The sequence below is a fragment of the Ischnura elegans genome, chromosome 11 (genome assembly GCF_921293095.1).
Source record: "Ischnura elegans chromosome 11, ioIscEleg1.1, whole genome shotgun sequence".
In the NCBI taxonomy this organism is placed as follows: Eukaryota; Metazoa; Arthropoda; class Insecta; order Odonata; family Coenagrionidae; genus Ischnura; species Ischnura elegans.
This window is the reverse complement of record NC_060256.1, coordinates 14,984,159-15,000,866: the sequence shown is the minus strand read 5'-3', so window position 1 is coordinate 15,000,866 and position 16,708 is coordinate 14,984,159.

The following is a 16,708-nucleotide window of genomic DNA, read 5'->3' as shown; positions in this document are numbered from 1 at the left end:
CTACTGGAGTAGTCTATAGGGAAAATGTCAAGTGTTATTTAGAATCCCCGAAAAATTCCCAATTTTTAATTAATAAAAATTCAATAGCCAACGAAAGCTTCAACAACTGCAAATATAAAAAAAATATATAAAATGCTTAAAATAATCAATATTTGTTTTTTTCTAAATTCACTGTTGTTTCAATATGAAAAAATTACAAACAACCATAGCTCGAATGCGTTTATTTCATCTGAATAAAAAAGAGCCATTCACAATGGGACGGAATAAAGTATGTTTGAAAATCAATTAGTGCTGTGTAGGTATTTACCACTAATTTATCGTAACCTGTTTTTGCTACGATAGCATCATTTGAAAAAATTATACAATTTAGAGGGAGATAATAAGCAGTAATCGGATACTGCGGCGCAGAGCTGGAATATTGAACGGTCGAACATGCGAATTAACAATTACTAATATTTAGAATGTATTTAATATTAATATTTTTATGTAAAACTTGGTCCATATAGTTTGTAAGGCTTGTCAGAAGGTTCCATATTCAATATTTTAATGTAATATAAATTTTATACTACACGGGCACATTGTAAGCATAACACTTACATTACATTAAATATTTCAACTTCATAAGAATACAATAAATATAACATAGCACTAAAAAACTTAATGAGCCTTGAGACAAACATTAGGAGAATTTAGTATTACTTATAAATGTTCACTTATGAAAGTGTTCTTAAAAAGTTCACAGTTTCCATAATTAACTATTGTTTCACTTTTATTTTTCTTTCAACCAAGGAATATAGATAACACAGTCTTTAGCATACAAGTAATGATATGAAGTACAACATAATTTTTCAAACTTTTACCATGTATATTACTGTTATAATACGTTTTGAACACAGGGTTTTTACGTTAATCTATAGAATGTGCACTGTGGAATGGCATTTTGTGCTCTTTTTTGACATAATTCTGTAATAATGAATCGTATTGGAATTTTATTTCACAGTTGACACATTATATTTAGTATAAAGTGATTTTATGTGAGTAATACAACAACGGTTGAAACCATTCGAATCAATAAATTTTAATATTATCTTTTGGTTACTTTCAATTGTGTTTAACAAAGTATTTGATACCATACCCCTGTTAGTGATTCGATGTCTTAATATGCTCTCAACCATTGCAAAATAAACCATTAATTTTACGCGAATTGGTATGTATTTCCTAGCTTAAGTATTTCGTAGTTTAAGTTTTTATTTAAGTTATAAAGTTCTCTAGTAGATAGGAATTCTAAATATGTCGCATAAATATCACAAAAATTAAACATCATCAATAAAATTCAAAATCCCTCAACCGTAGTGTGCACAATGAAAAAAACCCTTAGCAAAATTTGAAACTAAGAAGATAACCATTTTTATTTTATAACCATTCTAAACCGAGGGTATATACTGCACATTATGTTTTTGACCTAGAAGTCTGCTCGCATCCAGCCTTTGAACCACTTTCTCAGGGTGAGTCGTTACCTTGGGGTGCTCACCTCGAGATGCGCTCTCAAATTCTCGCCGTGGAACAGTCATACGAATTAATGACGTGTACACGGTGTGGTTTCGAGTGGAAGCGAAAAATCGAACCATCCACATTTATCTCATCCACTAGAATGAGCTGGCCGAGGATCGACCACTCTTAAAAATGCCTGAGTCATCCTTTGTGACGAGCGTCATTTCACAAGATGGCTTCGGTGCACATTAATTTCACTCCGGTTCCACGATCAGGTTTTGTTCCTCCACCCTGGATCACTAGGCCTAGCAACAGCAACACATCCGCTGCATTTATCCTCCTTGGAAGACAGATATCTTGTGCAACAGGCAGGAAAAGATGCAACTGAATAGCTCATAGTTCAAATGGAAAAATCATCGGCCTCTTAATCACGGACATAACTTTTCCATCTCGATCGAAGATAATTTGAGAAATTAATGACCGATCCCGGTAATTCGAACATGAATCTCAGTCGAATCACATTCATTCTTCTTGATGGCCTACACTTGATTTAGTGACTTGATTTCTTGATTATAATTAGGTGAGCTCTAGCTGGCTTAAATTCTTTTCAACTGCATTATTCCTATGATGAAAAGGAGAAAATAACTAATAAAAATAAGTTACAGTGCTGCCACGTACAAAATTGCGTTGGAGCTTTTCAGATTTGAATGCAATTAATTCTTCAATTATGCACCCAAACCTTCGGAAAGTACTGGTAACTCAACAAATAATCTTAAAATGATTGGCTTTAGTAAGAACGTTCGCAGAAACTTGTAAAACAAACGATGAAAACAACACAGGCCGTTAATAATTCATGATGTTTTTCACGTAAGATATGAGAAATAGACGATACTTCACACAACGTGGCTAAAAAACTACTACAAGCTGCGTGGATTATAGTTTGCATAAATTTACATTAGCTATAAAAATCTTTCTTGTATCGTAAGGCACGGGGATATTGTTTAAAGTTAGAAAAACATCAGTGTGAGTAATGGAACTTTAGCTGGATAAAAATGAGGGTAAGGACGAGGATACACTCGCGTTTATAGACTGTACTGTTAATCCTTCGTAGGTACTCACTGGCCCAGTTTCTAAACAATACCGATTTTTTTCCAACAACACCTGGGTGAGAAACTTACTCAAGTTTCATGAACTCTGAGCATAATCCCTTAGGGAATGAGGATGTAAGCACACCATGGGGAAATGCGGAAAGTAAAACTTTTTACCGGCAGTCGAACCATTTGAGACCCATCCAAGCGGCGCGCGCAACCCGCCGCCAAGTTGCGGACCTGCCGGACCGATTACGCGGGTAACTTTTTTCATCATGGACGAAAGAAGAGGAGCGCTAATGTCACCTCCGAAGTGAAAGTGAAGGAGAGAGAGAGAAAAAAAAGTCGTAGACTTAACGACAGCGCTGCTGAAGGAGGAGAGATGAAGTCGTTAAGTAAGGAGCCTCGACTCCTTTCGCTTCTTCCTACCCTCCGGGGGAAGGTTAAGAAATGACCCTGGCGGCCGAGACAAGGATAGGTTGGGGGAGGGTGGTAGGGAGTTGGATCGGTGAAGCGGAAGGAGTACCTCTATGGGACGAGATAAAAGAAATGAGGGAGCAGAGAAGCTAGGGAGGATGATTAGGGCCTTGTGTATTGGATTTTTTTAAGTCGGACAGAATAGTATGATGTGCACCTAACTTTTTTCAGCCTATTTGAGTCTATTGCCTGAACCCCTCTGGAGGCACGACTCTATTAGGACTGATAATTGCCCAACAATTCAAAGAAGTTATTAACACAGGCAGCTATGTGTTAATGAATCTTAATTCGGTCCATATTATTTTGTCGATAAGAAATATATCATAGGTTGTGCCGTGTCTCTGCAATTAATGAACAAATATCTTGTAATTTTTATCTCAAATTAGAACATGCAAATATTTTTCATGAACAAGCAACTATTGGCACGAACGTCACCACGACAAGACACTGGTATTATGTAAAACTCCCATCCTCAGATTATAATGTTAAATGTAACCATAAAAGTCATACTAAACAATCATATAATCATTGTCATTATATATCCGCGATAAAAGAGCAATTTTATCCTGGCATCAAACGGTTTTTGTTGCATTACGGAAAAATGTATATAACATTGATGAATTTTACAAAACAACCATGATCCACATGAGTTAGCATCATGTGGGTGAATCAAAGGAATGAGATAAAAGAATCGGAGGATGAGGAAAACATTGGGTGCTACTAGAGTCCTATGCGTTGAAGTCGTACAGAGGAGGTTGGTAAGCGGTTTCTCATCTCACTGAAGTCCTTGTGTAAGATATCCTGCTACCATAGAAGAGACTAATTTTGCAGCAATGAAGTGATAAACCACACATCATTATTTTAAGACTATAGTACAACCAATGCTGAAACAGCCTAAATCAGTAATTTTACCATTACATTACATTTACAAAGACGTCTAGGGTGAGGTAGCCTATTGGGTAGAGCACTTGGCTAGCAATTACATGGCTTCGGGTTCAAATCCATGGTGAATACTTCCAATACTCCAAAAAAATCATTGAAGTTCGACATGCCCAAGGGATAAGACTTCCGCCCTACACTTCACGTGTACGTTCCACAAACCTGTGGGTGAATTCTCGATGAGCACTACCCTCACCTACCCAAACCAACCCTCTGGTTGAATCTCTGAGTTAATAAAAGTGACCTGAACAGTCGGTGAGTTCACTGTTACTCACTTGAGCGGCTGTTAAAAAAGTCCTTTTAAAATATTCCTTAGCAGTTACTAAGAGGACCAGGAGAGACTAGCGAGGACTGGGACACAATTTTGAACGCAATTTTTTGTAAAAATATTAGTGGCTTACATCAATTTTTTGGCAATCTTTAGTTTCCTTGACCCTTCTTAATTCCATAGAAAATCTTTGATAAATAGAATAGGTGAGCACTGTGGAACATGGTATTTTCTGAGCATACGAAATTTGTTGCAGCCCTCCTTCATTCTGGGAGGAATGCAACGACTAAGTGGGAAAAATGAGACACTAATGTGAATGTGCAGAAAGGGCAATAACAATTAAATGATTGATTAAAAATACATAAATAATGGATATTGCTGTTATTTTTATCATTTTTATACGATTTATGGTAGAGGTAGTAAGTGTAAACAAAGATTCCACTTTTCCAGCATCAGCATTTCCAGCAGAAATTTTACATCATATCCATCATCATACTTAATATATCATACTGTGTTGTACAAAAAATGAAAACGATATATACAATTAGTATTAAAGCAGTTGGAACTAGCAGAGTAGGAAAATTAAAATCCGATAGAATTTATGAAGTATTTTTCTTTGGTCGTAAATCATATATGGTAATAATAATTACTATTAAAACAGTCAGATTTAGCACGGCAGCAGCATTTAAATCCAATAAACTCAAGCGATCGCTACAAATGGAAGCAATTCTTCTCCTGCTCGACAAAGGACAATTGGTGGGAGAAGGTGGAATGGGAAGAAGACGGTTACGGCCCTCAGAAGGAAGGGCCCGATCGTGATGTCAACATGAGTGCACGCTCTACTTGTTCGGCCGCCGTGAGCGAAATCGGAAGGCAAAGCGCATCTCGTGCACGATCACGGGACTCACGAAATTGTTATTCTCCCCATAGCATCGCAATACCGCCGGCTTTTGGGAAAATTACAGCATCCAAAAACATTCGAAAACGGCCGGATGCAATGGAAGTGCTTCCGCATTGAAGTGAGAACGCGAACAGCGACTCTTTCGAAAAGGTCTCGTAAAATATGGGCTCACAGAGTAACCGTTCAAACACCATTGATGTCATTGTTTTCCCAAAAAGTATTTGTACCAATCAGTTCAACTGTGGCTAGTCACCCGTACAATAGACCACGAAGCGTATTTCTAAGTGGAGATTATAAAATCTTGTTAGGAAAACAACGGTTTTAAAGTATGAGTAGGTACCTTCAGAGAGGAGTCAAATACCAAAGAATTGCTGCCTGAGACCACGCAAAAACCCAGCTCTAATAAACTTAAATGTCTGGTATTAAAGCTGAACAGCACAGTTATATTCAGTAAAGCACGATTTGGGACAGTTAACTTCATTTTTCATTCACTAACTTCAGTTGACTACAACCCACGTCTCATTAATTGCATTGCCAGCGAAAATTTTATTGCAGGGAGAATATTTACTATTCAACCAAATAAAATGTTGAAACATCGCAAATATAGCAATTTCAACTTAATAGAAGCTGACGAATATGAAAAGTTTTATTCTGCATAGATATTACTGGGAACCATAAAAAATAACCGGGGAAGGTTGAATGAAAATCATCCGTAGCAAAAAAATAATGCTACATGTGAAGGAAATATGCCTATTTATTAATCAAATGAATTAAATTTTTACGATATGCACATGCACTCTTCCATTTCCATGATCATTTTTAAATATTCATTGTTATTGAATTTACATTATGTTTCGCATTTTTTGTTCAAAATAACATATATAATGAAAATAAATATTAATTCGTTAAAATTTTGAATACTTCCAAACAATTATCAATTAACAAGCAATGGAAGAACGAGCCGTGGTCTATCGGTCAACATGCTACAGGCATGGTTCAAATTGATCAAGCTATCTTACATTGCTTATTTTGCTCATCAAATAGAATAATATAAAAGAAACATTGAAATTTGCTTGTAAAACGATAATTAGAGAATTTAAAAAATCACGATTTAAATCATTCGTAAACGAAGTATATTTATTTTTTTTTCAAAGCTCTCTAACGGGTCTTCCTTACCTCAATATTTGCATGTCTCTTACCCTTCTTTACCCCATAAGAAGCGAGGGGGAAGCACCAAACTGTGCGTACAATCCGAAAAGATTACAGCATAAATGTAAAGATTTTTTTCCTTAATTTGGCTTGAACAGGCGATTTAATTGGGAACCAGTGACAAATTCACACTTATTTTTGACCACCCAAAACTGAATACCCTCGCAATAGTGATAAAATTTAATGAAACCGAGCAAAGGAATGTAAATAGTTGAAATATCTTCCAAAAAATCTTTTGCAACCATGATTATAGTTGAATATTCAAATTATGATTTTTTTCTTTCCCGGCGTATTATGCTGGTGAAATCTTCTCGGGATTTCCACCGCGTGATTTGATTGTAGGCCGACGTTTCGAGAGCTGCCTCTGCCATCGTCTTCGGGGATCTAAAATCAACTCACCCGGTGGAAAACCCGAGAAGACTTCATCAGCATTAAAATTTCTTTATAAAAATCTAAACTTTGACTTACAACATAATAAAGAAAAATTATCACGAATGATTTGGAATATTTTCAATTGACTCATATTAGTTATAATTTGGGCACATTTTCCAAAATGTAGCATAGAGTAACGAGCCACAAATCTAGACGAGAACTAAATGAAAGGAGATTGAAATGGCAATTGTCCAAAAACATTGCAATTCAGGTTCCAATGAAACCAATGGTGTGGCGCCGTGGAGAAAATATAAAGACAAAAAAGTCTTCATAGGAAAAGAACCGGGAGTAAAATGAATGAAAATATTGAATGGGCGATAAGGATAAGAAAATGCAAAAATTTTCTCTCAAATTTTAGGGAGTTCCTTGTGACATTCCTCATCGGGAAATAAAATTGTAAATGCTGGCTCCTCAAATCATGATAATAGAAAGCTGGAAAAATACTACGACATCAGTAGAAAAATAACAGATACTGCGCTAATCCAAATTTTAAAACTTGGAGACCACGATCTCTAATTGCTCAAGATATATAAATTTAAATATTTTTCACTGAGATACAAATTATGCATAAACCAATTTCTTAAAACATTTTCTAAGAAAAATCGCATTTAAAATGAATGTGAGAATAAATGATCCATAGAATTCGTAACATAAAGCAACAGATAGATTTAAGTGACGGTGGTCTTTGCGTCGTCGATGAAATAAAGAATTATGACTGTGCGCCGCATTGATGTTACGTGCAGCATGGTAATCTCAGAAAAACATCTCTCAATGATACGATTTCATGTATTTAGATAAAAAGTACATGGCGTTCCGTTCACTGTTCCGTCGATGGAAAATATTTAAGAAAGCGAGCACTGGGGATTTCGAGATGTTCAAGTTACCGTTAAGACCTTTTCTTTCTTCCGCGCGGGGTAAAAATATTCTTGGAAACAAGGGGATCAGTCCTCAGCGATAACATTTTATGCGAGGAATTCCGTCTCCCGAGTCGCATTTGCGTTCCGAAGCGAGTCACGATACCGTAGCCGGTCGTGTGAATTTAATTCGAAATGTTCGACTAGGTTATAACTCGAGGGGAATTTCAATTCGTTCGATTTGTCGAACCGCGATAAGAAAGCTCTCCTCTCTCCGAAAGAAGATCAAATCGTAAAAAGTGATTAGATGTACGGTAGTAGAGCTACTTTAATAACACAAAACTTATCATCTCATCTTATCTCGATGTAAATCCTTCCACAAAATATCTTTTTTTTCTAAACTGTAGGTGATACATTTATGGAAACCTGGGTATATAGGTATTTTGTCTTGGTATCGACGGAGTCACGGACCATTTATGTCGAAATTTTCCGATGAACTAGACATGGACTAGATACGGCCATACGGATTGCAAGCGAGAAAAGTTCACATCGTTTGCTAAACTGTCACATTGAACTTACTAAGATTCTCAATCAATAACTTCTGGTGACACATAATTGACGAAATACTTTTCCACGAAAATGGAGCAAATAGCAAATAACGATTCCGAAAATGTCTACACAATCAACATTTAAATCATGAAACTTTAATTTATCCTATTTAATATCTGGTGCGTTGGTAAATTAACTTGTATTTCAATGTGTTCATGCAAAATGCGTCTGATGGTAGTTACACATGTAGTATTTCGTAGGACCGTAAGACACTTTCATGCAACCGGTTAATTCCTTGCTAATGGGTTAAAGATGTGAAAAGCTTAAAGTATTTTAAGTTTGAAGATATTTTACCTTCTAATAATAATTAAAATATTGATACCACCGCAACCATTTGGAAAATGGAGACTGAAGTTAAGTACTACTATCCAGCTGTCTTATATTATGCTTCTATAGAAATCTATAAATATAAATTGAAATGCAATTGAGTGTAGCGTGATAAAAAAATCACAAGGCTTTTTATGCATTTTACATAATAAAAACAATCCTACTTAAAGTCTTCCTAAAATGACGGACACCGATTTCCTTGGGATTGGAAAAAATTGGTAAATGATGGAAAATTCACGATGCAGAATATTCTTTCGGCGAAACCATTTGATTTTATCTAGTATATGCTATCAACCAAGATTTCCTAGCTGAAAAATGTCGTGAAGTGCTCAAAGTAACATTTAATACTAACATTCATTAGTCAGATTAGTTTTAATTCTAGATGTTATTTCAAATATAATTTTTTTCAAAACGATAAAAATCAATACTCTATAGGGAGAAATAAATAAGGCATTGCAGGAACAGGTGGTGTATTTAGAAAAAATAAATTTCATAACAATTTTTAAGAAGTCTGTGTAACGGAGTTCGTTTACCAGGGAATCATTCGATCCGGATTTCGAAGAATTTCTTAGATATCGCAGCCACAAAATCATTTGGAAAATAAAACTGACATAAAATACTACGAATCTGTTTACATAACTTTTATTTAATACATTTTTTAAATGTGTGAAAATATTTTGTAGGTAAATTTGGAAAAAATACGGATTTTTGCCAATTTAATATCCCAGAAAACAATTCCACCAAGAGAATTTCCAAAATGATAAACAGCAAGTTTCTCGGGGAGGAAAACATTGGTTTCAAAACGATTTTTGGCGTATGTACGGAACGGCCTCCGTTTACTGGGCGACCATTCGCTTTAATCACAGCCATATCCGCTAGACGAAGTTTAGAGCCTCGGACACTTTGCTCCGTGGATCACCCGAGGAAGAAAAAATACCACTGCCGGGCCTTCATAATATTTTCGCGGAGCAGGTCCAAGATCCGGGTGTACGCGCATTGCTGATTTCCAAGAGGTCCCCAGTCTCAAAAAAAAAAAAGATCGAAAAGCGAAGGAGGAAAAAGAAGGGTCTGAACGATATTAGCGCTGGACCCGAAGGATTTCGAAATAAAACTTTGCACAAAATGTTTTTCCTACGCCGAGGACTAGACGCAATAACTTATTCCACCTTATTGTCCTTACTCCCATCCATTGCAGTATCCATTTTATACTTTTTTACGGACGGCCCCTTCTTCTCAACCCGGCGTCTCTCGCATCCACAGCCCGATGTTGTTTTGTTTCCAACGTGTACTCTAGTGCTGGGAGTTTATATCCATCCTGAGGTTTCGGTTCACGCGATTTGATTCATGAAACTGATCCGAATCTTTAAAAAGTTCAAAACGAACCCATTACTTTACTATTCAAATAAATGGGAAATGAAAGTGTAAAGTTTGTATGGCTCAATTAGTATATTTAAAAAACACGACCCGGGTTTCCTTACATTGTGACGTTACGTCGTAAAATCTGGTTGATTTTTCACGTAAGTCCAGACAAGGGAAATACTCCAACCGTCGGTCACATGCTGGATCAGGGAAAGACTCCACAAACAAGAAAAACAGCTCACAAGAAAAAGGTAGCCAAAAACAATTTACGAGTTATTACCGTACGATATCTATTCAAAGTAGAGTATTCAAAAAATCAGAAGTATTACAGAAAACAATGATAGTAATTCATGATCCCAAAAGAAAACATTACCAGCTAAATACCAGCAGAAAATTGCTCTAAATATGCCATGGCTCGCAAGACATGTGACTCCCAGCAGGTCACGACCAGAAAGAGGGCTCTCCTATTCAGGAAAAGCCAGGATTTGAGGGGAAGGATTCTTCCAGGGAGTGGAGGGGTAGGCAGGCGAATTCAACTACGGCGCCACTCTGCATAGAACGGCCGCTCCACAAAATCAGCATTCCCTGGTTTTGAGACAACAGCACAGCACCCAGAATTTTCCCCTCAACTTCTGGGTTGGAGACATCAGAGGAATCAGAGGGATAGTTCATTGGAACACATGGAGGGGAGGGAGATACTGGGGTGAGGTGTTGGAGGGAGAGAGAGTTGTGATAGGACAATGGTAAAACTTCTCACTCCAAGTGCAATACTAAGGCCTTAGCACCGATTTCCCCTTGCTTGCCAAGGAGTAAGTATTCCTCCGCAGTAGTCCTATATAAGTCTTGGATTGCAGGTAGGCTGGGTTCGGTGCTGGGTTCGGTGCTGGCTTCGGTGCTGGCTTCCGGTGCTGGCTTTCGGATGCTGCTTTCCGGAGGCAGCATTTTCCGGAGACAGGATTTTGCGAGACAGGGTTTTGCTACAGGCGTTTTGCGCGAAAAATCCTTTGCGCGAAAAAACCTTAGCGCGAAAAGTTCTTGGCGGGAGAAGTTCTGCGGATAAGTTCGGAGGAAGTTCGAGGAAATTCGAAGAATTTCTGGGGGGGGGAGGGGTACCAGAAATTTTGGGGGGGGGGGGGAACACTAAAAAAATGCCACATCCTCTGTGGGAAAATGACCACAAAAATTGCTTGAACTTGTGGACAAAGACACGTCCACCAAGAACTGATTAATGCCAGGAAAACTTATCGAGGCATCACAGGTTCACTGGTTTTCACTGGATGAACCCCCACTGTTTAACCCCCCATGAATTTTACAAAAAACCATTATTCAGTGGTTAGAATTGAACTGAATATTGAAAAAAGTTTATTGATTGAGACAATAGTTTTCAAGAAATATCACTCAAAAATAGTTTTAACAAGAACATACATTTTATCACTCTGTAAATGATAACTTCAAGAGTGATGTTTGGAATTCAACAGAATTCTTGAGTAACATGACATAATTACAAGAGTGAGACAAGAAATAATGCTGAATGATATAGAGTAAATTATTTAGTATTACATAGCAAGAAAATAAAATTAATAATCAATATGTCATAATGTGATGCTTGTTTCGGTGTACAGTGAATCAAAATTACAAATAATTATCATCAGCGACTAGAAGGAACTGGGAAGATTATTTTTGGTATAACACCAGGATATCTTTACCAAACTCAAATGTTCCTTCTCTCATCAGAGATATTTTGTGGTTTTTAAAACCAAGTTAAGCAATACAATAACCAACCACTTAGTAAATGGGCAAGATTGGGTTGGTGAAGCAGTTGGGTTCATGAGAACCCTGGGTTGTCCCATTAGTTGGGTTCAACCACCTTATCAAAAAACAACGATTCACAGAAATGGGTTTTAACTTCTACCCAAAATTCATATTGCAACCCAAGAGAAAGTTAGGGTCGACCAAAAAAATATATATCCCAATTTATATAAACATTAAGTACAAGGTTATTCAAATATATGGTTATTCACTAAATAATTATTAGTTATCAAAATAGCAGCAAAAATATTCAGCATAATATGTGTCTCACTTAATTGATATACTTTGGCATTATTAATTCTCCATTTAAACCCTCCATGTTTGTAAATATTATCAGTCCATAATTAATTATCAATAAAGAATCCTCCAAAATTCAACATAAATGACAATAGATTGCACTAATTTCCTCGATTTTCCAATAATTATTAACAATTTACAAGGCATATGGTATTCATGTCAGATATTGATCAAGTACTGACTAAATTTAATCAAGATGTGTATAAATATCTCTCAGTATTAATTAAACAAGTCAAAAAAAATCATAGGCGATGCTAACAAAATGAGAACTGCATATTGCATCAACAAAAGAAATCACTCAAAATTTCACTCTTCAATTAACAATAGAAATAGCTTGAAGAGCTACGTGCTGTTTGCGACAATATGAAAGTTCATACTTGTCGGGCGATGAAGGTCGCAACTCAACGCCAAAGCCACACTAAAACACAGTACGCAGTCTTAAGATCAGCTGATCAATTCAATCACTCAGCCATCGATAGAATATCGAACACTGCAAAATCACGACACTTATCACTGTCCAGAATTGTGAGAATGTCCATAAAGTCTTGGTGGAGGAAAGGTGACACAAAACACAATTGAATCTTAATAACTGGGGCCACCTCCACAGCTTATCTGGAAACGAGCCATCTCGGGGATTTCCCCCCAAGTTATTCTCCCGTCCTCTCCCTCCAAGCACCCATAATTCCTCCACCTTACCCCATCTCACAATCACAGTAGACCAACACTAAATTACACGAGTGAATTAAGCAGATGTGAATAAGCAAGTACAATACAATATTTCAGAACAATTTCAATTACAAGCATAGAAATAGACTTATTATTCATTATTCAAAACAATATTATTAGGAATCAAGAGAAATTCAACACCGAAATCAAGCATCAAAATAGTATTTGAGAAAGCAAACATTAGCATTCATTGAGAAAAATAAAAAAAAATCAATGATATTTCTCTCCTTTTAATTACTGGAATTAGCAATGCCACCATGATATGCCTTTATATGAGAAACATGACAAATTTTCTCTTTCCCAGGAGAAACTTCCAGAATAACTGTTACAGGAGAGAGATACTTTTTAAGGACGAAAGGTCCGTTCCACAGAGGTTCCAGTTTTGCCATTTTCTGTTCACCTTTAGAACTGACAGGATGGTTTTTGCAGAGAACAAGATCTCCCACACAGAAAGTGATTTGGGAGTGAGATTTATTATAGGATTCTTTATACCTATTTCTGGCCTTTTTTAAATTAGCAATAACATGATTCAGGCGGGCTTGCCTGTCATTTACTTTGAGTGCAGATTTTAGATTTCTATGCAATCTCTCTACCTGATTAGAACAGGGATAGTATGGAGAAACAAAAATTTGCTTAACCCCCAGTTGCAAACACATCTCCTTAACGGCATGAGATTTAAAAACTTGTGCATTATCAGACACCAAATATTTAGGGAAACCAAATTTCGGGAATACTCTTTGAGTGAGTATTGAAACAACCGAACCAGCCGTAGCCTTACGAACTGGCTCAAGAAAACAGAATTTAGAAAAACCATCAATAAGAGAAAGTACATATTGGTGTCCACCTTTAGTCAAAGGTAAAGGTCCCACAAAATCAATATAAAGTCTTTCCCAAACTTCAGAAGGATTGTGCGACGATAGCATGCCAGGAGGTGGAGCATTTCTGGGTTTACAAGTTTGACACAGATGGCATTTTCTGACCATGTCATAAACCTCTCTTTTCATATCCTTCCACCAAAAGTGTCTGCTAATCTTATCATAAGTTTTAGCCATGCCCAAGTGAGCAGACATACTTGAGCAGTGAAAATATTGAAAAATCATAGGCCTCAAGACCGTAGGCAAAACAGCTCTTCCTCGCTTAATTTTAGAATTCCCATAACATAATAGCTGTCCCTTCAGAAAATAGTTTTTGTCGTTCAAGGAATTATTATTAATCTGATTGAAAATATCCTTTAGAACGAGATCGGTTTCTTGGTGTTTTCGAATGTCGACAAATGACAAAGGCAATTTATGTAACACACAAGAATAAGGAACAGCTGACTCCTTATGAGTGTTTGATTCCACATCTAAATGACTATTTGTAGATGAGGATGGCTCAATGCGAGAAAGACAATCTGCGACAGAATTAGATGATCCTCGAACATGATGCACAGTGAATTTATAAGAGGATAATTTAAGCACCATCCTGCCTAATTTGCCCAACTGCTTAGGATGAGAGAAAAGCCATGTCAAGGCACCATTATCAGTGTACAAGTGAAATGGTTTTACTTGTAAGTAAACACTGAATTTTTGAATTCCAAAATGAATTGCGTGACACTCCAATTCATAAGAAGAAAATTTACGTTCATGTTCCAAGAGTGCCTTACTAGCGAAAGCCACAGGGACAAAATCACCATTTACTTTGTGATTCAGAACGGCACCAACCGCCAAATTACTGGCATCGACAAATAAATGAAATTCCTCGTCAAATCGAGGGAAAGATAATACTGGTGGATTGGTGAGAGCTTTCTTCAACTGGCAGAAAGCCTCATTTTCAACGGCTGTCCATTGAAAAGGAACATTTTTACGTTTCAAGCGATTCAGTGGCATAGAAATTTCAGAATACCTTGGAATAAACTTGCAGTAAAACCCACAAAGTCCAATGAATCTGGCCACTTCCTTCACATTTCTGGGAACTGGGAATTGTTCAATTGGTCTCACTCTCTCAGGATCAACTTGCAAGGTTCCATTTGTGATGAGATGGCCCAGAAAAGTGAGTGATTCCACACAAAGCTTAACCTTGTCCTCGCACACCGTCAAACCGGCACTGCGTAGTTTGTTGAGGACAGCATTAACATGAGATACATGGTCTTCAGCAGACTTGGAATAGATACACAAGTCATCAATATATGGATAGACACATGAATATTTCAAATCGCCCAAAACTTCATTAATGAGACGAGTAAATATTTGAGGAGAATTTACAAAACCAAATGGCAATCTATTATACTGGTACACTCCGAACGGCGTCACAAAAGCAGTTAATTTCTTAGAATTCTCAGATAATGGTATTTGATGAAAGGCAGAATTGAGATCAAGAACAGTGAAATATTTTGCATCAGCAAGATATTGGAATGCATGTTCAACAGAAGGTGTTGGATAACCGTCTGATTTAACAACTTTGTTTAACTTACGGTAATCAACCACAAGTCTTTCAGATCCATCCTTTTTAGGCACTAGAAAAGCTGGCGAACACCAGTTTGAATTGGAAACCTCAATCACTTTCTTATCAAGTAAAGATTGGATGTGCTTCTTCATTAAATTAGCCTTTGGAGGTGACAACAAATAAGGATGGGATCGAATCGGAGTTGAATCTAGCAGTTCAATTTCGTATGTCATAACAGATGTGACCCCCAATTCTTGAGAAATCACATCAGGAAATTTTGACAATAAGCCCTTCAACTTATCACACAACGTGATTTCAGTGGACGACAGAACATGTGATTCGGACGAGTTACTAACTGGCGCCGATTTAAACGCTTCGCAATTGTCCGTAAAAGAAAAAAGAGAATTCGGGGCAATTTCAAAACTGACGTTCGCCGGACGAATAATCATCTTTGAATTACAAATGAAATCCACACCCAGTAACACGGGAAACGGGATTTTAGCTAGATAATACACGTGGTTCCAAGAAAACTTGCCTATTTGAACCTTGAGTGAGACAGAGGAATTAATATGAAAAGGCTGCCCCGACACAGTGATTAAATCGACGTCAACATTCTTACGAATAACCTTTCTCCGGCAACATTTCAGAGAAGCAAAGAAATCTTCATCACACAGTGAAACTGAACACCCAGTGTCAATTAGAGCCTGGCATGGCATAGAATGAAGATTAATAGATAATATTGGCAATCGAGTCGAACACTTGTCACGGACACTCATCAAACTCACGGCAGGCTGAGTAAATCGTCGTCTTTTGCGACACTCGTTCACTTTGTGGCCAGGTTTATGACAGTAAGAACAATTAATAGGAAAAGAAACTTCCCTAGGCGCACTGGAAGAGGCAACAGAAGACGTATTCCTAGAGATACGATGGAAAGTGTTGGAATATTCAGCACAGTCCATTAAATGTTTAGAAGCCTGCGTGATAACAGAGTCCAATTCTACAAATGTGTTAGGCTGATTTGAAAACATAATTGCAGATTTTGTTAAAGGATTTAACCCTTGAATAATGAGTCGCACAATAGAAGACTCGGAATACTGCAAACCCAGCACCTGAGTGGCATTACGCACAGAACACACGAAATCGTGGGGCGTTTCGCGAGGGAACTGAAATCTCTTAACTTTCGTAGTGATCAAGCGATCAAACTCTCTGTCACTAACAATTCTAGCCCAAACTTTTTCTGTGATTTGAGACCATGCGAGATTCAAGTTTAACATAGACAACCAAAAATGACGAGAGCTGGCAGGTAGTTTAGATACTACAAGGTACAATAACGTTGACAGAGGAACCAAAGACAAAGAAACGATTTCATTAACTTTTAACATGAAATTAAACCAATTCTCACTGTTTGACACTTCAAATGGCGGAAAATCACTGAGCAATTGTTTGACAATTACTAACCCTTCAGAAACTGGCAATGTCTGAGAAGCAGACATTTCGT